The sequence below is a fragment of the Topomyia yanbarensis genome, chromosome 3 (assembly GCF_030247195.1).
Source record: "Topomyia yanbarensis strain Yona2022 chromosome 3, ASM3024719v1, whole genome shotgun sequence".
Classification (NCBI taxonomy): Eukaryota; Metazoa; Arthropoda; class Insecta; order Diptera; family Culicidae; genus Topomyia; species Topomyia yanbarensis.
Window position 1 is genome coordinate 64803644 of NC_080672.1, and position 22317 is coordinate 64825960.

At 38.0% G+C, this 22317-nt stretch overlaps 1 protein-coding gene across 1 annotated transcript in view; it reads left to right on the top strand.

Annotated features, from left to right (window-relative positions):
* The window catches only part of LOC131694087 (cAMP-dependent protein kinase catalytic subunit PRKX), a 215859-nt gene that overhangs the window by 839 nt on the left and 192703 nt on the right, over window positions 1-22317 (top strand). The gene's annotated exons all lie outside the window — the stretch shown is intronic.

A 22317-nucleotide genomic window follows, 5' to 3' on the forward strand; every position in this document is an offset into this window, starting at 1 on the left:
ACTTCTAACGTTTCAATATAGAGGTCCCATTTTAAAATTTTCAGTCGAATTTTACCCGATTTTTTCAACGTGAATATCTGATTGGAAATGTGCACAACAATTTTGTAACTAATTTCGTAGAATGTACAATTACTAAAAATAACGGAAATAAATGGATATTGTGAAAGCAGTAATCATCTGCGCAATGATTGGTCCGTACAATTACCGTACAATTAGATCGAGCAGCGAGCGTTGATAGGACTGCCCCTTTGTCATGCAATGAACTGCGACACATAGTAATGGAACATAGGAAAAATTCTTCAGCTTGTGTTCTATCGTCATAGGTATAGCAGCTGCTGCGTTACATGTCAGCTCGCATTTTTCGGTGGCAATACATCCCAGTTAAACCCATTCCGCTGCTGGTTCGAAATTGTGAATGGAGTCAGTATGGATCCCAACTCAAATTCGACAACCACGTATACAGTGAAAACCCGTTTTTATCAGCCCCTTGGTGAATTTTAGGCTGATAAAATAGGGATAAAATCAAGACATAATTTTTCTTTCTTTTTAAGAAACCGAACCTTTTAAAGTATTCTTCTTTAGTTTCTAGATATAGTGTGATAGCCCTTTCTGATTATTTTGTTTAAATTTCCCTTAAGGGGGTCTAACAGTGCAAAATTCATAAAAAATTAAAATTTTTATTCTTGCGTATTTCGGATCTCCAAGAGAAGAAAAGTATGCTCAAGAAAGGATTTACTAGATTTCAAGTGGTTCACCTGCTAGAGCCCATCAAACTACCAACTATCAAGTTTCATACGAAACTGATAAAATCGGGTCCAAAAGCTGATAAAATCGGGGACTGATAAAATCGGAGGCTGATAAAATCGGGTCTTCACTGTATATACATTTTGCATTGAACTGAGATAAGTCAACATCTCAGCGGGCACACAAATTATTGGCCCAACTGATCGTTCAGATTGTTCTGCTCGTTCTGCTAGAAGCTCGATCTGCACTAGTTAGATACGGTGCGGTATCACTCGATCTTCAGATGTTTGTTATAAAGTGAAAATATATGACCGCAAATTGAAGGAAAGTGATGTTTTGGATATGCCGGTGAATAACAAAAACTTTTCACCATGATACCACAGGGAACAGGCATCCATGATCGAACATGATTTGATGCATTTGTTCATCGCCAGTCAAAAAATCAATCAAGGCATCAAAAAAAAAAAAATTTTTTCATACTTTTCATATGAAAATTCATTAATTCATTTTTTGAATTAATCGTAAAATTTTGAAACTTGGTGGAGTTCGAACACACTATGAAAGAATTAAAAAACATTTATGCGAATGAAAAAATATTTTTCTGGAAAACCCAAAATCTGAGCATTTTTGTAAAATTCCAGCTAATGTCCAGTTAAACTCATTCCGGAACCGGTTCGGATTTCTGAATGGAGTCAGTATGGATTCCAACTCAAATGCAACAACCGATTCTGAAACCGTTTGAGTGATGGACGTTTGTTGAACGGTTATTTGGACGTTGTCCAAATTGGTCCAACGAACGTCCTCCCAGTGAGCAAATTTTCTGGCAGAGACCGCTCTGCTAGATTTCTTGGTTTGGCAGCCCTGTCAGATTTCTGCGCGTATCCTGTCGGGTTAGTTGAGCTAGGGCGAGCTCGGTTTCGCTCGCGTTTTCTGGCAAATTTTGACAGGAACCGAGCAAAACCCTGGTATAACTCGGACATAAACTGTGCAAAGATCCTGGCAATTCCTACTTGGTAGAAATTTTGGTATTTGGGACCATTTTTAGACCAAAAATGACGCTTGCATTAAAACAAAGATATCAAAACAAATCAAAATTTCATAGATTCACAAAAATGACTCCACTCCCTTTCGGGTGGTCTTGCGGCACCTGGTCGTAACTTTGGCTATAGCAATCTAAAAGAAAGATTTTGACATATTCTTCAACTCTCTGGTTGTCTTATTCATCGGTTTCTTTCCGGATTTTGCCACTGAATTATTCGAATAGTTCCCCCGCGTCAGGTTTGGCCAAAACATTCAATTTGTGCAGCTGGGGCACGTAGGCCTTCTTGGAAACGTCGGAGATCTTCTAACGCTACTCCAGTAACCACTTCACGTAGTGTGTTGAGGCCAGACCCGGCCAGAACACGACGGGTGGTCTTTCGAAATGAACGCCGTAGCTTTCGGTAAATGTACACTTCTCTCACAGAGAACAGACATCCATGATCGAACAAAAATATTTAAAAAACGTGTGTAAACATTTGAATTAATATACGATAAACACTAGCGCCACCACACCAACCTATCACAACTATCCGTCAAATCCATTCCGGAACCGGTTTGAAATCCTGAATGGATTCAGTATGGAATCTTGCTCGAACAAAACAACCGATTCCGACTCTATCGGTTGATGCATTTGAGCTGGAATTCATACTGGAAGTCCGAACCGGTTCCGGACTAGTTTGACTGGGTAGAGGAATAACCGCTGTCAATTCTGTCAAACTCAGCCACAAAAAAAACATGACGACAGTAGCGCACCTGGTTTGGATATCCCAACTACCTTCGAAACCGTTAGAGATTTTACGCAAGTTGAATGCTGAAGATGGACGTCTATTCTCTGTGCTTCTCTGTTGACCGCAAGTTGCGAAGAGAAGAGAACCTCTCACTGATTGTCAGTCACAAAAGGATCTTCTTCGGTAACTTCGTGTGGGGCATGTACGTCACTGCTCACCTTCTTCCGTAAAACAGTTTTGGCCGTCAGGTGCATGTCGAGGTCGACGTCCATAAATACAACCACGTTGCGCTTCGCAGGGAAGACATCCTTTACGAGAACCTTCAGCCGCTGTTTTTAGGTGGCTGCTTGCGCATTCGACACCTTGCCTTCAGTCTCTTTCATCAGCGTTTGCTGCACCTCCAATCACGCAAAACATACAGGAGCCACACGCCAGGATTCTGTATATGAGCGCACGGCTGTATCCGGCCGATACAAAGTGCGCCACGATGACGGATCTATTTCGTTCCGGGGTGGTGCCGGCGGTAATTACTAATCATCGAACGTAGTTGCTTCACTCGTAATGGTTGACTTAAACGAACTGGTAGTGCTATGCTAAATTTTATATTTATATTTAGCGATTATTTACCAGTGAACCTACCAAGAGGCTACCGGCCGATACGAGTTGTGATCGGATGCCGGTTTTTCTATTTTTGGAATTGCGTTGACCCTCACTTGCATTCAATTACGAAGTACAATGCTACCCTTAATTTGTTGAATAAATTAAAATGTGCTTTTCGCGGTTTCAGGCAGATTCTTCAACAAGTTGTATCATGGAGTCTCCTTTTCTTAATGGGTTCTTTTGATTGATTGCAAAACTTGCAGCATTCGAAAAAAGAATTTTTTTTCAGTTTTATTTATTCACAATAATACATTTAAACTCTAATCGAAAACAGAATTTGATTGGCTCACCAATCATCCTAGCAACTGTTTCATGTCCCGATCGAGACAAAGCACGATTCGATTCACGAACAGCAAATTTGCACACCAACACTAATTATTTATTTGTCCAGACTTTAGCAAATCAACAGAAATGCGAAAAGATTCAACCAAGCAGGACCTCGATGACACGACAAAGCTGGGCCGGGCAATATTTTAATCATTTAGGCAAAGTTCGAACATAACACACCCAGTGGCGGCGAAAACAGATCATTAGCGCGAGTGCGTTAAAATTTTCGATCATTATTGTTTGCTACACGGGAAATGTGTTGTTCGCTCGGTTGGCGCCTTGGAATCACACCACGCCACAATGATGAAATTGGGGGATGATCCGGTAAACAGAGCATGGCAATATAGCCTGTCCGGAGTATTGTGTTACCATCACATGTATATATTAAATGGTAGCTGAAGAGGTCACCGTTGGCGTGTGGGTGTGTCATCATTTCCGTCAATCTGTTTGGTTGTTTGAAGTGGGCACAGTGGAGGCTCGTTCAGTAATCAAAAGTTGCCATTTCAAATTAACGCTTTTTTCTTGGATAAAGGGTTTACCAATACAACACCGAACTGTATTAAAGAGAGATTTGATGTCTGAACTGTTCATAGGATGAATTTTCAACTAAGAAAAAAGTCAATTCTACGAATATTACAAACAAGAACACTTATTTTCTAAGTCATGTTTATGTTAGATACTACTGTACACAAATAGTCATACGTTCAGGTAGGGGAACATGGGGAGACTTGACCAAACGCAAAATTCTATTTTCGGCTATGGCGTCTTCTATTCGATTCTTAATTTTTTTTCAAAAATATTTTTATACTTGTTTCGATCCCTTAAGGTAATTTTGAAAGTTTGGAGTAAAAAATCCTTTACTTGCAGAAAATATTACGTGATTAATAAAGTTGCATTAAATGGTGTAATTTTTTATCAAACTTTGTATGGACATATCTACTCGACTACTAATTACTATTAAAGGGCTAATATACCATCTTAATCCTTGTGAAGCAGTGAAATGATTTTACATAAACTGGAACATTGGAATAGTTATTACTAGAATTCGCATGAAATTGAACGCAATAACTAATGTTGGGGAGACTTGACCAAGATTTTATGGGGAGACTTGACCAAGTGGCGATCAGCTGAAGAAAGATACAAAATTCCTAATATTTATTATGCTTTGGTATCTACTGTTAATGTTAATCACGCCATAAAAAAATCCCACCCCAAACATAAGTCTTTATATTTTAAAATTTGTAAGCAAAGTTAGCAATAGTAGGACTGATTTCGTGACGTGTGAACATGCAATGCAAGCAGTACAGTTATCCTTAAAAAGAAATGCATTTAAAAAATCAAAATTTATCAAATGCAACTCTTTTATATTTTTTACTGCTACCTAAGGATCTCGATTATTTATTGTTATGATTTTTCAAAATTCTCTTGGTCAAGTCTCCCCACGCCTTGGTCAAGTCTCCCCGCAATGGGGAGCCTTGACCAGAAAAAACGATCACAGAAAAACTTTTGTAACTTTTCAAAAATTAAATTAAAAATTCTGCAAAAAATCATGAAGACGCGCAATAACTTTGCGCATTATATTTGAATGATTTTTTGGGGATTGAAGGCTTTTTTAGAGATTTATGCAGTTTTAGCTGAAAACCTGGTCAAGTCTCCCCATGTTCCCCTATGTCTAAGTAACGCGTATGGTAGATTAACCGAAAATTGTCATACCCATCCTGCGGAGCGTCCAGCCCTTTAATTAAACCATCTCGTAGTGGGTAACCAGAACCGCATGATAATGTTGGTTGATGAGAAGGAATATCCCTTTCCTGGAGGTCGATTTGAACATTCCCCCGAGGAATGAGCTTGATGGCAAAACTATTGCCGAGAAGCCCGCTTTTCGATACAAATTATATTTGTCTAATTCAATGGGCCCATGGATGGTTAACTTTACGCCCAGTAATATTTTATTTAACTGCATTAATATATCGGGTGATCTGATTAAACATTTCGCTATGTCGCCAAAGCTCGGCCAATTAAATTGGGGTATCAGTGAGCGAGCTTTTTGCGAAGTAGTACCGTGTCTACGTGCCCGCCCGGTAGGTAGAGATTGGTGGTGTAGTCATAAAAATAGGGGTTACTTGTAAAGACCAGCTGAAATCAGTTTCGACTTAACACATGGGCACACTGGGCCTAGGCCAGGGGCTCCGGTATTTCGGGGCCCTGCACTGAGGATGGTTATAAATCCTTAAAAAAGCCTGCATTCGAAAAAAAGATACACTCGATTATTTGCAACCTTTTGTGCGTTGCTAAAATTGTAGAAATTTGCAATGAAAGTCGTTTATAGTTCGTTTGTATTGCCATTGTTTCATCACAGGGGCGGATGAAGCAAACATTTTCGGAAGAGTTCTGAAATTTCGATTTTGAAATGAGCATTGTACCACAGAGAACAGACGTCCATCTTCAGCATTCAACTTGTGTAAAATCTCTAACGGATTCGAAGGTAGTTGGGATATCCAAACCAGGTGCGCTACTGTCGTCATGTTTTTTTGTGGCTGAGTTCGACAGAATTGACAGCGGTTATTCCTCTACCCAGTCAAACTCGTCCGGAACCGGTTCGGACTTCCAGCATGAATTCCAGCTCAAATGCATCAACCGATAGAGTCGGAATCGGTTGTTTTCTTTGAGCAAGATTCCATACTGAATCCATTCAGGTTCCGGAATGGATTTGACGGATAGTTGGGGTAGGTTGGTGTGGCAGCGCTAGTGTTTATCGTATATTAATTCAAATGTTTACACAACGTTTTTCAAATATTTTTGTTCGATCATGGATGTCTGTTCTCTGTGATTGTAGAATAGAGTGACAGGAAAAAATGACCCCTATCGGTCCACCCTTGAGTCGATTCCTAGTCCCACCAGGAGTACTTGCTCCAAATTTGAAGCAAATCGGACAAGTCTAGCTACCGGACCAACGTGCCTGAAATTTGTATGGGATTTTTCGACAATTTTCACGGAGAAAATCTACTAACTCGCATTTTCGCCGCTAGGTGGCACTGTATGCATCGTGTTATCACTGTAAGTGAAAAGAAGAAAGGTAATTTAATTGTCTACAACTTTGTCGAACACAGCTAGTCAATCCGGCTTTGTTGAAAGAAGTTATTAAACTTTTAACGAAGTGATGTCTGAGTCAGTTTTGCATGGGGCCTAGCAGTGAATGTTGTGCATCAGTACTCGATTCGCATGAACTAAATGCTCAATAGCATGTTCAGAAGAATTATAGTAAATAATTCGTGTCATGTTTTAATTTGAACATTTAGTTCCACATGTTACCGCATAGAGGGCGCCAACACTAACTTTTCAACGGAGGGAGATAGAAATTTGGTGTCTTCCACAAAGTTGTAAAACAGGCATTTTGCAATAATTCTTCCGAACTTCTCGATATTCTATCTCTCTTCAATGAAAAGTTAGTTTTGGCGCCCTCTATGCGGCCACAGATGGAACTAAAGTTTTCTACCCAAAACATAACTCGCATTATGTACTACATTTTTTGTGAACATACTATTGAGCTAAATCTAATCATTGCTTCACAAAATGGGTAGTTCGTGGGAATCGAGTACTGATACACAACCATACACTGCTAAGCCCCATGCAAAACTGATTCAGACATCACTTCGTTAAAAGTTTAATAACTTCTTTTAACAAAGCCGGATTGACCAGCAGTCTTCGACAAAGCTGTAGACAATTAAATAATCTTTCTTATTTTCACTTACAGTGGTATCACGATGCATACAATGCCACCTGGCGGCGAAAATGCGAGTTAGTAGATTTTCTCCATGTAAATTGTCGAAAAATCCCATGCAAATTTCAGGCACGTTGGTCCGGTAGCTAAACTTGTCCGATTTGATTCAAATTTGGAGCAAGTACTCCTGGCGGGACTAGGAATCGACTCAGGGATGGGCCGATTGAGTTTTCAAAAATTCGTTATTTTTCTGGGCAGTCTATTGTACAATTATAATACGTAATTCACTTAAATGAATGATGAATGAAAATCAGTGAGAAATTTGGTTTGGAACCTTTTACTGGGCCTTGATGCTGGCCGGGGGCTTTTCCACCAAAGCAGTATTACAGCGATTATATAACAGAAACTTGGGATACGATTATTTTCTTTTTAGTTAAGTTTATTGTGATCAATTTTAGTACTTGACGACCAATGTAGGTTTAGGGACAAGTTCTTTCTGGAAGCACCCTTCCTTTATTGATATATTTTAAATTAGATACATTCTAACACTTGCTAACACAAATTGCTTATTCTCTCATATACACTCACAATCTCTCAAACGTACAAACGTGGCCTTCGCGATAACACACATCTGGTCACAAATGCGAACGCCCACAATCTCGCCAACATTTAAGCACCCCGGTAATTAAGTGAACACTTGCGCCTAAATATTTACTAATGCGTTCTCAAGCATCAACCCACCGCTCGCGCAATCATGAATCGGTCGCGTCCGGAAGTTTCTGCCCTTGATCCTAGCAGTCCAAGCTCATGCCTTCAGTTGGACCAATAGAAATAAAAACTAGACAAGACGTCAACGCGCGATCATTGAAGAACACGCGAACATGCGAATGGCTACACGCTTATAAACATAATGTATCCACGTGAAGTTACATACACACTAGCACACGCGACAAAAACGTCAACATACAAACGCTCGAGTCCTTTGCGTTCATCCACGCAAAACCATACCCACGATCTCGCAAACAGGATAACACCCTGGTGACAAAGTGAACGGTTCAGCACTTATGAATTCACAAACGCGGTCTCAAGAGTGAACCTCCAAATGCCCGTGTTCGCGCGAGCATGAATCGGTTTTATCCGAAAACCTATATTCTCGGCCCTAGTAGCATAAGTTCAATGCCTTCAAGTGGACCAATCAAAAAGATGATGCACATATCTACTAAACTACACGTTCCATGGCGATATAAAAATCGAACACACGAAGTTACACACGCGACAAACAAACATATAAATGCTTGAGCCCTTCGCGATGATCCACCTGTACACGCGCTCACGCAGACATGATAACATCCCGGTGATAATATAAACGTCTCAGCACAGAAAACAGACAGCCATGATCGAACAAAAATATTTAAAAAACGTGTGTAAACTTTTGAATTAATATACGATAAACACTAGCGCCGCCACACCAACCTATCCCAACTATTCGTCAAATCCATTCCGGAACCGGTTCGAAATCCTGAATGGATTCAGTATGGAATCTTGCTCAAAGAAAACGATTCCGACTCTACCGGTTGATGTATTTGAGCTGGAATTCATGCTGGAAGTCCGAACCGGTTCCGGACTAGTTTGACTGGGTAGAGGAATAACCGGTGTCAATTCTGTCGAACTCAGCCACAAAAAAACATGACGACAGTAGCGCACCTGGTTTGGATATCCCAACTACCTTCGAAACCGTTAGAGATTTTACACAAGTTGAATGCTGAAGATGGACGTCTGTTCTCTGTGGTCTCAGCACTTATATACATTCAAACGCAAATATATATATATATATATATATATATATATATATATATATATATATATATATATATATATATATATATATATATATATATATATATATATATATATATATATATATATATATATATATATATATATATATATATATACATATATATATATATATATATATATATATATATATATATATATATATATATATATATATATATATATATATATATATATATATATATATATATATATATATATATATATATATATATATATATATATATATATATATATATATAACTAGGCGTGATATAATCGAAACATTACTGTATGTGATTCTGACGGGGAGCCCTTCCAAGAACCTAGCTCTATTGCTCCAGTAGGACAATTCTCGAAATAAAACAATTTGTTGGTTTGTCTGGAAACTGCGAAAAAATCTGTTTGTGACAGATAAATCAGATATAATGGCATCCCTGGCCGGGGTCTATATATTATCTCCCTACACTACCCTACTCGTTTGTGTGTGCAAAGTTTAAACTCGCGCAACAGCCCGCTTGGAAGAAAAACGGGCAGCCAGCAAAAATCCGTCAGGATTCCGGCAGCTGTCAAAATTATCAAAATGGCGCTGCCAGAATTTAGCTATACTCCTTCCAGTTATGGCAGGCAGATTCGCCTCACCGGTTCTGTTTTGTTTATCGTTGTTTCATTTTCGCCATATTGATATTTTTCCAAGAAGGATGGTTTTGACAGATGAAAAAATAGGAAGAAACAAAGATTTTGGTTTCATATCAGGTAAGTAATATGGATTTCATGTCTCCAGACATGTTTTTATTATAAATTTACATAAAATTAAAAAAAAATTAAGAAAAAATACAAGCAAAACCTGAAGCGGTACAAAACCGGTCCTGCCGGTGCGAGCCTGGCAGAAATCCGGCAGAAAAAACCGTTAATAACCGTAAGGCGAAAAATTCTGCCAGAAACGGTTGTTGCATTTGAGCCGGCCGGCTGGGCAGCGCTCTGCCAGCCAGACCCCCAGAAATTCTGCCAGAGTTTTTATTTCGCTGCCTGCTATCTGGGGGGAATCCTGCCAGGCACGTCCGAGCGGGAGAGTGAGAAGTGTCCGATCATCTTTGCACACTGATAGGAAAGGGGTGCATTCCATTCCAATTCATATGTTGCTACGCAACGCAACTAAGCTAAGCAACGAATCAAGGATGCCATTAATATTGGTCGGAATCTGTTTGCAAAATATGTAGAAATCTGCGAAAATATGTGCTGTGTCGGATTTGTATGTGCTGTGGAACGTAAGTTTGTCTCAAAATAAGAAGTCGCGACCTTTTTGCCTTTCTCATATAAAGAAAGGTTATGCAATAACTCTAAAAAATTGACTTCTTAAACGAGGCCCGGAGGGCGGAGATTCATATGCAAGTTTTTCAGAGATGAGTGAACCGATTTGCATAAACTTAGTTTCAAATGAAAGGTTTAACATATATCATATAAGCTGCTATTGAAATTTTAGTTGATCCGATTTCCGGCTCTGGAGTTACGGGTTGAATATTGTGGTCACACAAAATTCCCTTATAAACCGGTAAGTTCAGTCCATATTAAAATGAGTGCAACATTACTTGAATTTGTGGGGCTAGATCACTAATGATCAATCAAAGTAGCTTGGACCACATTGGCCACCTGTGACGATTCTTGATGCCCCCGGGGAGCTCACCAAGTTTCTAAGCTAATATCAAACTTATATGCCATATATCGATTTTTACAAACTTAATTTCAAATGAAAGATACCGTAATCCCATTGACGGATGCTGCATTCCATTTGGTTCTGACTTTTGGTTTCGGAGTTGCAGGCTGGTTAGTAAGGCCACACTGGAATTTCGCATATAAACCGTAATGCCTCAGAGGCCTTAAGTATATTGAAATAGTCACTAAATTATGTACAATCGAAGTTATTGGCCGTTGTTTGTGAATGACCTCTTCAATCTTTTTTTCAGCATAGCATAACTCCCTAAGTATCGTAGATAAAGTTTCAGCATGTTCCAGAAAGCTGTTTGTCATATAAAAATACATATCTTCCCTGAAGAGATCATCGGTCTATCTCTTGCAAGTTATTGGGTAATTTTCGGTAAAATTAGCAAAAGCTCTAGTTGCAATTAGAAATGCTACATCAACACTATAAAACTTAATAATATTCACTAGCCTTTCGTTGTCTCCAGTAGAGTTATAAATGATTTAAAATAATCATGTTTTTCAAAAAATGGAAATAATCGCGATAAGAAAAATTATGTGTTAATGAAAATTGCGTATTTTGACGATTGTAATAACCCGTGGAAATGATAATCGAAAAAATGTTGGGGGCCATTGAAATATAACTAGCTATAACTTCTTAAGACTTCGTGTATTCAGCAAAGATATTTGAAAAAGTAATCTCCTCAACTTCTCCAAGCTCATTTTTTTTAACAAAAACAAGTTTAGTTGAAAAATCTAGCTTATAGGGGGATTAATCACGAAAATCATAGTAATTTTTTGATAAGTGCTTTTATTGATAAGTAGTCCGAAAAAACAATTGACGTAAACTCAGCCGTTTTCATGTTAATAACCGATCATCATTTGAAACGCTTTATTTTTTAATAAATTTCCAATTTTCTTTGGAAATACGCGAGACTAGTAATTATTTTGTTATTTTGAAAACGGCTGTCTCAGTCTTTTAGAGCAAAACGATGGTTGTTTACTGCCCGACGTTTCGGCCTTCTGGGGTTGGCCTTTTTCAAGGGAAATTAAACAACAGGCATCGTATTGCTTTAAAAGACTGAGACAGCCGTTTTCAAATAACTCAAAATCTCATCATCCCAGTCGTTTGAACATAACAAGTCATTATTGTAATATAGAAAGTTGTCCATTTTGATAATTTAAACCTTTTTACAGAGCATACCGAACTTGTCATAATGATATTTATAAAGATATATTAATGAATTGGCTATAAAGGGATCACCAACAACTAGCAATAGTTTTGAATATATTAAAGATAAGTACTTCGTGTCTTCGGCAAAGTTGTTGGTAAAAGCTTGCTCTGCAACTTTGCCGAAGACAGAATTTTCATATATGCACTAACAAGGAAGTTGGTGAATGTATCTCACTTTTAGGGAGATTAATCATTAAAATAACAACATATGAAAGGGCTTGTATTGTGTATAAATTCCTCCGAAGACATACCTACCTTGAACACCTTGTTGGCTACAGCGTCATCTTGCAAAAGCCGGACGTATCGTAGAGCTCCATCTTTGTCGGTCTTGGGCGGTGTCCTTCCAGTTCCACTGCACGTCCAGGGATCTCAGATACGCTTCCAATATTGTTTATGCTATTATTTCATCCGACATTCGTACCAGCCCATTGCAGTCGGCCGTATTTTATCTGTTTAACAGTTTTGTATACTTGGTACAACTCATGATTCATGCCACACTCCATTTTCGCAAAATCCGCCGGTTATTGTCCGCAGCACTTTACGCTCGAAGACTCCGAGTCCGAATGCTCTCCTATCAGCCTTCCTCAACATCCACGTTTCGTGGCCATAAAGAGCGACAGGGAGACACCGGTCTTGTATAAGGCGAATTTTGTTTACGTTTGCAGGTTGAGGGACCTAAGCTAGTTACGTAGACCGCAAAAGGCCCTGTTGGCAGCTGCAACACGCCTTTTTACCTCACGGGAAACATCGTTGTCGCAAGTCACAAGTGTACCAAGATAGACGAGTTCTACGACCCTTTTCAAACACGTCACCATCAAGCACTACCTTGGAACCAACACCACTCGACCTGCATCTCTCTGTACATTCGACCATGTACTTTATGTTGTCTTCCCTCTTAAAAGGCACGAAGGCCTCTTCCACTGCTCTACGATCGATTCCAATTACATCAATATTGTCCGCAAAACCAAGGAGCACATGCGACCTTATGATGATAGTTCCGTTCCTTCGCACGCCAGCTCTCCGGATAGCTCCTCCGAGGACATCATTGATCCAAATTTAACGATTTAGGCGTAATAATCTATTATCGCGTGACTTTTGCAAACAAACCACTGTGCACTAGGTGGATTAAACAGGTTTTTAGTTTGTTGCTGTTGTAGCACGAGGTCAAAAATTGTGAAATCCATGCTAGCCTGTGCATTATTGGAATCTGTGTTTCGATCAAAAAAATCTTTTTACAATCTGTAATACCTAAAACAGAAACAAAATCTGTGGATATCTGAGTGAAATTTCCAAAAAAATTATGAAAAATCGGAATATTAAATTAGTTATGGAATTTGCGTTTCGTTTTCGTCTCATCAGAATCCGACACTAACTTAGTGACAGGATTAAGCTAGCGCCGGATTGACGTAATTGTTAATGTCCCCGTTTTTGGAGCTAAGTTAGTGTTAGATTCTAATGAGCTAAAGTCGAAACGCAAATTCTATAACTAATTTAGTTATAGGTTTTGTGCCTTTACCGCGCAAATGTGGTTTTAAACAATTTTTTTAGTGGAGAAATTTTATTTGTTGCCCAAATTTTGTCTCTACTAAGGAGGAATCTAGCATAGTGCATCTTGCATTGGCTTGCTAAGTCAGGCCAAATGTTTCGATTTCACTAGTTCTCACCAGCTCAAAAATGGTCTCCTTTTCTTGCGGGACATCACGCTTTACTAAGAGTCTGCTCAGGAACACAATTAGTGCCTCGGTTTTTGGAGCTAGCGTCAATCCGGCGCTAGTGAAAGGGCTAATTCATATTTACCGACCGAGAAAACTGATCAAATTCCACTTTATTCTACTTCAAACTTTTCTCACTTTTCACCACGAAACTGAATCCACCGAGCAATAACATCCATCATTATGTGGAATTAATTGTTCAATTAGAATAAAAACAGTAATCGACGCATCCAAGCGCAAAACCGGCCAGCAAAACAATAGCCAGAATCCGCAAATGCTATAGATTGCATGATTCTGTTTTAATTTCAATCAAACCAACCAATTTTGGTTGAGCGGTTCACTGATGGTTAACGGCTCCGGCAGCATATGTTCAACCGGGAGATCATTGCTCATTTGGCGGATTCTTCCAGTTTGCTAGCCGCGGGACGGGTGCTACAAAATGGTTTACCCTTCCATTGAGTGAGTGTAGACCTATGCGCAATACCACTCGCACACTGTACTTCATCAAAAAAAAATTTAATTAATTCTTCCTCTCCTCTGATATGTAGGTTGCTGTTCAGCGTTTTTTCATCTAACCAAGAGTCGGTGAGTGTATGTATTGTGAAATACTTCACACCTGATTCATTCTCCGCCAACTTCGCCTGCAACTGGTTTACACCCATTCGCAACGTTGAATCATCATTGCACGGCAGTCAGGTGTGTTTAGCGTGGATCTGGACCGTGCGCGAGGTGAAATTATGTACAGATTTATTTTTTATTTGCTACTTACTCCGATGGTGGTCACGGGCGGGTTAAGTCATGTCTATAATCACACGGTGGCGAGTGGTCTAGACAAAGTATGTTTTTCTTCGACTTTGGAGATGAAGCGTGCCGTGTACGCGGGTGCTGTTCGATTTTTTGTCGTTCCACTTGAAATTAGATCGAGCTATTTGTTTGACAATCAAATTTTAAAGTAATTGGAAAATTAGTCGATTAGCCTAGTTTTCAGGGATGATCATGGAAATCCAGTGTGTTACCAACTCACACGTTTCGATACAAATTTTTCCTGAACCACTCGAGCTACTTTCAACGGGTTCGGGATTTTACTATTTTCTATTTTCGTTTCCATCTCCAATCCAATTTGATTCAGTGTTAGGAGCTAAAAATAGCAGAATCGAACATATGGAGCAGTAGCGTATGGACTGCGGCAAAGCAGAAAGAGTTAGGGTGTCTGTCGGTACTTATACATTCCTGAAAGGATAAGATTTTGACATATGTGCGAGTTGCATTCTCCGCTGAAATTTCTAGTCAGTCTTCTACGCTGTAGTTTCTTCGCGATCAATACATTGTATTGCAGTCAAAATCAATTACAGAAATCTTCGAATCGCACCTTAGTGAATTGCTGCGTTGAACAATACATAGACTGCATCGCCCTGTTTCAATCCATTTGAGGTAAGATGTCTCTTCGGTTATTTTGAGGCTTTATTTCAACACATCAAGCGGCATACGAATCACCTTAATCAGTTTTGTCGGAAAAATATGTTCCAGGATTATCTGGCACAGTTCGTTTCGTGTCACTGAATCCTACGTCGCTTTAAAATCCACAAGCAGGCAGTGACTCCGCAAGATGTATTCCATGGATTTATTCCGGGTTTGTTGCAGGCATGGTCCATTGTTGGCCGTCTTTCTTGAAGGATTCTTATACCTCAATATTTATTATATTCAAGTTTATAGTTTTTTGTGAATAACACATATGAAGCCATTTCTTCTTCCATTCTATTTACATAGCGTACTTCTATACTTTTGGAAGTTTGGCCGGAATTCCGTCCTTCAAAACGGCCTTACCGTTGTTCAGCTCTCGAATAGTATTTCGCACTTCGTCTTGTGTGGGTGGATGCACAGCATGTCCATCGTCGTCAAATCTCATTCTGTTTGTCCAATAATTACTCAATGTACTGCTTTCACATGGAATCTGATACGATCTGTCAAAAGATTCGCGTCTCGGTCAATAATCATAACCGGGCCGGGTGGTTTTTCCTGTTTTGAACGCTTTGTAAAGCTTTCTTGTGTTGCTCTTGACAAAGCTTCCCATTATCTCAGCCATATCAACGTTTCTTACGCTCATGCAGTTTGTTTCTTAGTTATCCTTAGTGCATCATATACTTCCCTTTTTCGCCATGCAGCCGCTGCAAACATTCAGCTTCTGGCCTGATTTGTATCGTCCTTCGCTTTTTGGCACTCTGCATCAAACCAGTGACAGGTCAGCAGTGAGAGAATTTGTGTAATTAGGCCAAGGACTTTTTCTTGAACTTCAGCATCATCATTGTGCACTGCTTACATAATGTGAGACCCGGTGGAGTGTTCAGCTTGTTATGAGCGATAAAACTTCTCAGATTGGTCGGGAGGCAATGTACATATTTAGCGGTGGTCGGACAAGGCAGTCTGTACACGAACGTCAACAGGCAACGATGCGTAAACTGTGCAGCTTTCCGAGAATTGGTAGTGCTATGCCGATACTCATGGTTTTTAAAACTTTGCATACACTTTGTAACCGCTAGCAAAAACGAATGACCAATAGGAATGAACCTGATAAAAAATTTGTAGACACCAGTGGTAGCTATAAAAGTCAAAAGCTAAAAACATTTATCAGTCTGAAAGCGACTTTAATGAAGATCGTAACCCTTTCATGCCCAACTTTTTTCTAGTGCATGTAGGGTTTCAAAACTTTTTTTCCTTGAAAACGGTTGGGTCAAGAAACACGAAAAGCCTCTTTTCATAACGATAGGTGCTTCCATGGCATTGCTAGAAGCTGGTTAATTTTTACCTTCTAATGCTCAATACAATTCTCCTAGAATAATTACAATAGTCCAATTACGTGGAAAACGTAGCCAACGACTGTATAAATTGATAAGTTTTATCAGTTTTCAATAAAATTGCACCATAACGAAGATATATGAAAAAAATCATTTTCCGTCATCAACGTAAACTATCCCTGGCAGCACTGGTCCATCGGAATCCAATCAGACTAATTGCAATAACTTCAGTTCTAGAGCTGATCCTTGTAACTGTTGATATACAAATTAAAGGCAATATTCACATTAACGAGCCTTATTTGTTTTTGTGAGCAAATCTCGCCTCAATCAAAAGTTATAGCTGTTTAAAAACGTTGTTGTCCACAAACAACATGGGCATGAAAGGGTTAATTTGTAAACGAAATATTGGTGAACTTGTCGATACAAGTAAAATGGAGTGAATGTGCAAATGAATGGTTTGAAGGATTACTAGATTAATACTAGTGATACAACTAGGTAATTTTGAGCATGGAAAATTGTATTAAAACTCGGCGAAACACACATCTATGACGACAGGAGAGATAGATATCGGACAACGATGAAAAGGAATAAGAACATTGGACCATTGAAAGCCTCGAACTGCCATGACATAACGAACGAGGACGCCTGCTGGTTTATCTCGAGTCTACGGGCAGCTTCAGATGCTCAGTTCTAGTCCATATAGATACAGAAAACAATTTCATAGTAGGGCTCTGGTGCGAGTAGGCAACACGCCGAGTTGGTATATAAATGGAGCTGCATTATTCCGTCTTGGGCTCGCTTAAACCATTGCAGGAACTAGTTACAGTGGCAGTGGAGATTTCTGTTTTTATCGATGAGACCCGGGTAGTTTCTCACTGTATTAAGAGATTTTCCAACTTTCAAGTAACACTTAGATATTCGTTTAAGTAACTTGATTTTTCGTAAATGTCAACGCGCTCACTTTAGCTGTATAATCCGCATTCGCATTACTCGGAATCAACCAATGACAAAAGACCCCAACTAAGGTAATTTGAATATATTATTATCAGATAAAAAAGCTCCTGTATTTTCCTCAGCCTATACTGGAGATAATTTCCATTACAGTCACTTTATACACAGACTTGCGGAGACAGAAACAGTGAAACTAGCAACCATTTTTTCTGGAATCGCGGAAGATCCCATAAGCTTTGCATGGGCTTCCCTTGTTACGTACATGAATGGCAGGTTAGTTTTCTGTTCTGAGGAATTCCACGAAGATCCGTTCGAAAATCTTTAAAATCGTGACCGACTATCTTAGATTCCGATGAAACTTTACACGTTTCACCGTCATGGAAGACTAAATATTTTCCACAGGTAATAAGATTATTTTGACTCAAGAGCAACTTTTCAAAAGGGCGTAAACGTTTCTACGTGTATGAATTTCAAAATTTTTTTGTTCGATTACTGTATTTTATACAGCAAAATTATCTGAGAACGAGTTACAGGGAATGAATACTTCTGTCTGAAAAATATACACTGAAAAAAATGTGTCATTTTTCAAAAAAAAACAAAAACTTATGTTAAAAATTTAAATTGCGAAAAAACCCATTTTTTTAAATTTTTTATACTTTGTTACCAAAAACCTAAAGAGAAAAGAAACATTTTGAAAATCGGTAAAATTTTGTTTTCTGACAATAACTTCGCACTTGTTTTTAAATTTCATACTAATTGACATACAAAATTGTAATTTTATTACAGAATATAATTCTAAGCACCATTTAAAATCAAAATGCATTTAACAAAAATCTTTCAAAATGCGATAGTTTTCTAGATATTTGAAATTTTGCTCCTTCAAAAACAATTAATTCGTGTAATTATGCTCTTTTTAAAAGTTATTCACGTTACCCCACCATAAAATGTCAAAAATTTAATGTTTATCGTTTTAAAGACGTAAAAGCAACTTTTTAGTGTATTTGTATCATGAAGAAGCTTTCAATAAAAAAGTTTTCCTAACAACAACTTTTGACATATTTTTATAATTCTTACTATTTGCAGTCAAAATTGCAATTTTCTTTTTGAATATGATTCTAAACGCCATTTTAAATCGAAACGCTTTTAACAAAATTTTTCTAAAATGTAGTAGTTCTCGAGATATTTTAACTTTTGTTTTAACCACACAATTATTTTGTTTTATTACGACCTTTTCATAAATTAGTCGCGTATCTCCATCAACAATAATAGGTTTTTCAAAAGGCCCGTAAACTTTCCTGCAACTTTCTTTTTGACATCAAGGCGATATTGTGAAACATTTGAAAGTTACATGAAAACAATCAAAATATGATTCAACTATATAGTTTAATCATCAGCCCCTATGGTTGAAATATATTTTGGTTGCTTTCATGTAACTTTCAAATGGTTTACAATATCGCCTTGACGTCAAAGAGAAAGTTGCAGGAAAGTTTACGGGCCTTTTGAAAAACCTATTATTGTTGATGGAGAAACGCGACTAACTTATGAAAAGGTCGTAATAAAACAAAATAATTGTGTTGTTAAAACAATAGTTAAAATATCTCGAGAACTACTACATTTTAGAAATTTTTTGTTAAAAGCGTTTCGATTTAAAATGGCGTTTAGAATCATATTCAAAAAGAAAATTGTATTTTTGACTGCAAATAGTATGAAACACAAAAATATGTCAAAAGTTGTTGTTAGGAAAACTTTTTTATTGAAAGCTTCTCCATGATCCAAATACACTAAAAAGTTGCTTTTACGTCTTTAAAACGATAAACATTAAATTTTTGACATTTTATGATGGGGTAACGCGAATAACTTTTAAAAAGAGCATAATTACACGAAATAATTGTTTTTGAAGGAGCAAAATTTCAAATTTCTCGAAAACTATCGCATTTTGGAAGATTTTTGTTAAATGCATTTTGATTTTAAATGGTGCTTAGAATTATATTCTGTAATAAAATTACAATTTTGTATGTCAATTAGTATGAAATTTAAAAACATGTACGAAGTTATTGTTAGAAAAACTTTTTTACAGATTTTTTCTCCATCATGCAATCACATTCAAAATGTTTCTTTTCTCTTTAGGTTTTTGGTAACAAAATATAATTTTTTTTTAAAAAAATGGGTTTTTTCGCAATTTAATTATTTATCATAAATTTTTGTTTTTTTTTTTGGAAAATGACACAACATTTTTTTTAGTGTATATTTTTTTCGGACAGAAATATTCATTCCCTGTAACTTGTTCTCAGACAGTTTTGCTGTATAAAATACAGTAATCGAACAAAAAAATTTTGAAATTCATACACGTAGAAATGTTTACGCCCTTTTGAAAAATTACTCTTGTATCAAAATATTCCAATTGCCAGAGAATATCATGGAGATTCATACAGCTAACACACTTGCAAAGTTTCGTTCGAATCGACGATGGTCATATTTTGCGGTTGGCCGGTTTCTCATGGAATCCCTCTACTGTAACATTCTTGGCGAACACGAATACTGAGAGTTTGGAACAGTTTACTTCACAGTTTCGTTGGTATTGATACATCGGGCTTGAGCTTGAAAGAGTACTTGTCGATAAATCTTCCGTTAACCCGTTGACAAACCGGTGCCAATTATCGACTATTTTGGCATTTATTAACCTCTTCATTTTCTTGCTTCCTGAAGTATTCAGGCATTACAAGGTTTTTGATGTCTTTATATATGAAAGCCTCACCCATGTACAAGTCTGAGCACTCTTTAGGGATGATCCATAAATGACGTAGCATTTTTTGAGTGATTTTTAACACCCCCCTCCCCCATCGTAGCATTTCGTCACAAACTTCTAAATACCCCCTGGTAATTACGTAGCTTGACGGTAACTCTGCCCCCCCTTGTCCCCGTAAAATTTTTTAAAAATTCTATTCTATTCCCCTTTAAAAAAGTTACGTAGCATGACATGATCCCCTACTTCCCTGTCGTCACACATCATCACAAAATACAAAACTCCCCCCTCCCCCATATAATGCTACGTGATTTATGGATGATCCCTTATTCCGCCACGTATTGGAGACCGTTTACGGGAACTCATGTCTGGATCACTTTTCGTCTGATCCATAATCGCGCTGTTGGTAATCAAACCGGCCATAGATGCATTTTATTTCTCCCGAGGAAACTCTTGTGTGAACTCAATTTTGTTGGATATCCCATTGGAAGAGCTACGCTTCCAATCAATACATCGTGTGAGACCATATAAAACATTAATTGGCAGACGGTCGCTGTCGTGGGTACCCACAAGTACTCCTCCATAGGGGTCTTTCCGATCCACGCTGCTAATTTTAAGCTGGTTTAAGTTGGGATCTAAAGCAAAGCATGTTTCGTATAATGCACATGCATTAAATTTTGAATGATTTATTAATAGTTTAAGAGACTCGATTTTCGAGATGATAATTCTGAAATTCTACTGCAGAATAGCGATCAATACCGTTCTATGTTACAGCCATCGAAGGATAAGGTCGCTGTAAGAAAGTGCCATTTCGTCATCAACTGTTTTAAAGTGTCTAACTATGGGAAGAAAACTTACTCAAAGATTTTCTGTGGGATCAGTAATGTCGAATAAGCGTTTCTTTTCGTGCAGTTTCAACATTTCAGCTACAATAATCTTTCCCTTGATTCCCTCCACACTTACCACACCGGGTCTTATTGCTACAATGGGGATGCTTTATGGTCCGATTGCTTCCATTTAGTATACTTCACAACCTGTGTTACAACGAGCAGGACAGGTGGGACGAACTTTGTCGAAGAGGACGTAATTTGGCAAAGCAAATCCGACGAAAGCCACCCGATACGCCCTTCAAACTCCTATCGGGTGGTATAGGATTTTGTCCTTATGTGACTGATACTGAAAGCTATCGCTTGCCATCCAAAATTTCTACTGATTGGGACAAGGGGTCTTTGAAACAGGCAATCTCGTGCTCGAGTAGATTACCGCATGTTACATTCGAATCGGTGATTACACCATCGATCTAAACTTTGTTGGCGGGTACGTATGCACGGTACTCATTCGTAAGAATCTTGTCTCCTACAATGCTGCTTGCTTGCTTTAGACTGGAAAACACACCTTATCTGAGTGGATTTTTGAAATATCGATCAAGGCCAAATATCATTCTGTCAGGTCCTTCAAAATGTTTGGCACTTTATCTTTTGGTCCTAAAAAGATCACTGCAGTAAAACAAAAATATGGTTCCTTATCTTTACTCGATGTTCGACACTTACTAACTAACTGTTTCAGTCGAAGAGAAATAGGACTGCATTGTCTTTATTTTTTCCGAATGATGCTAGTATCATAATTCGACTGAAACTAAAAAAGCTGTACTGAATTTCTTTACTATGTATCAGATGTCAAGAACCAAAACGCCATTTTAACCAAAAAACTGCTTAAAGTGTCGATCCTGTGAAATTTATGATGTTTTGTTTTCTTGTTTGGTAAGAAGTCAACACACAATTATGAATTACACTAGTTCACAAAAAATAATTAAATTGTGAGAAAAAGTTTTTCTGAGGCTCTTTGTAGGTCGCAGAGCACGAAAATAATATTCATTATTTTTTTCAAAGCGTTTTAGAGATTTTTTGAAAAGCAATTCTTTTCTTATAGGTATAGCCATCCGATCAATAGAATCAATAGTCTTGTTAAAGGTGTGTGGAACACATGTATATTTTCAAAGCGAGATAAAAAACAAACTAAGAAAATGTCGAAAATTATACTTGTTAAACTTTGGTCCCCCTGATCATAATAAATTTAGTGTGCAATGTGGGTTTTGGGCAAGGTTCTCTCCGGGGGTACCCTAGGCTTGGC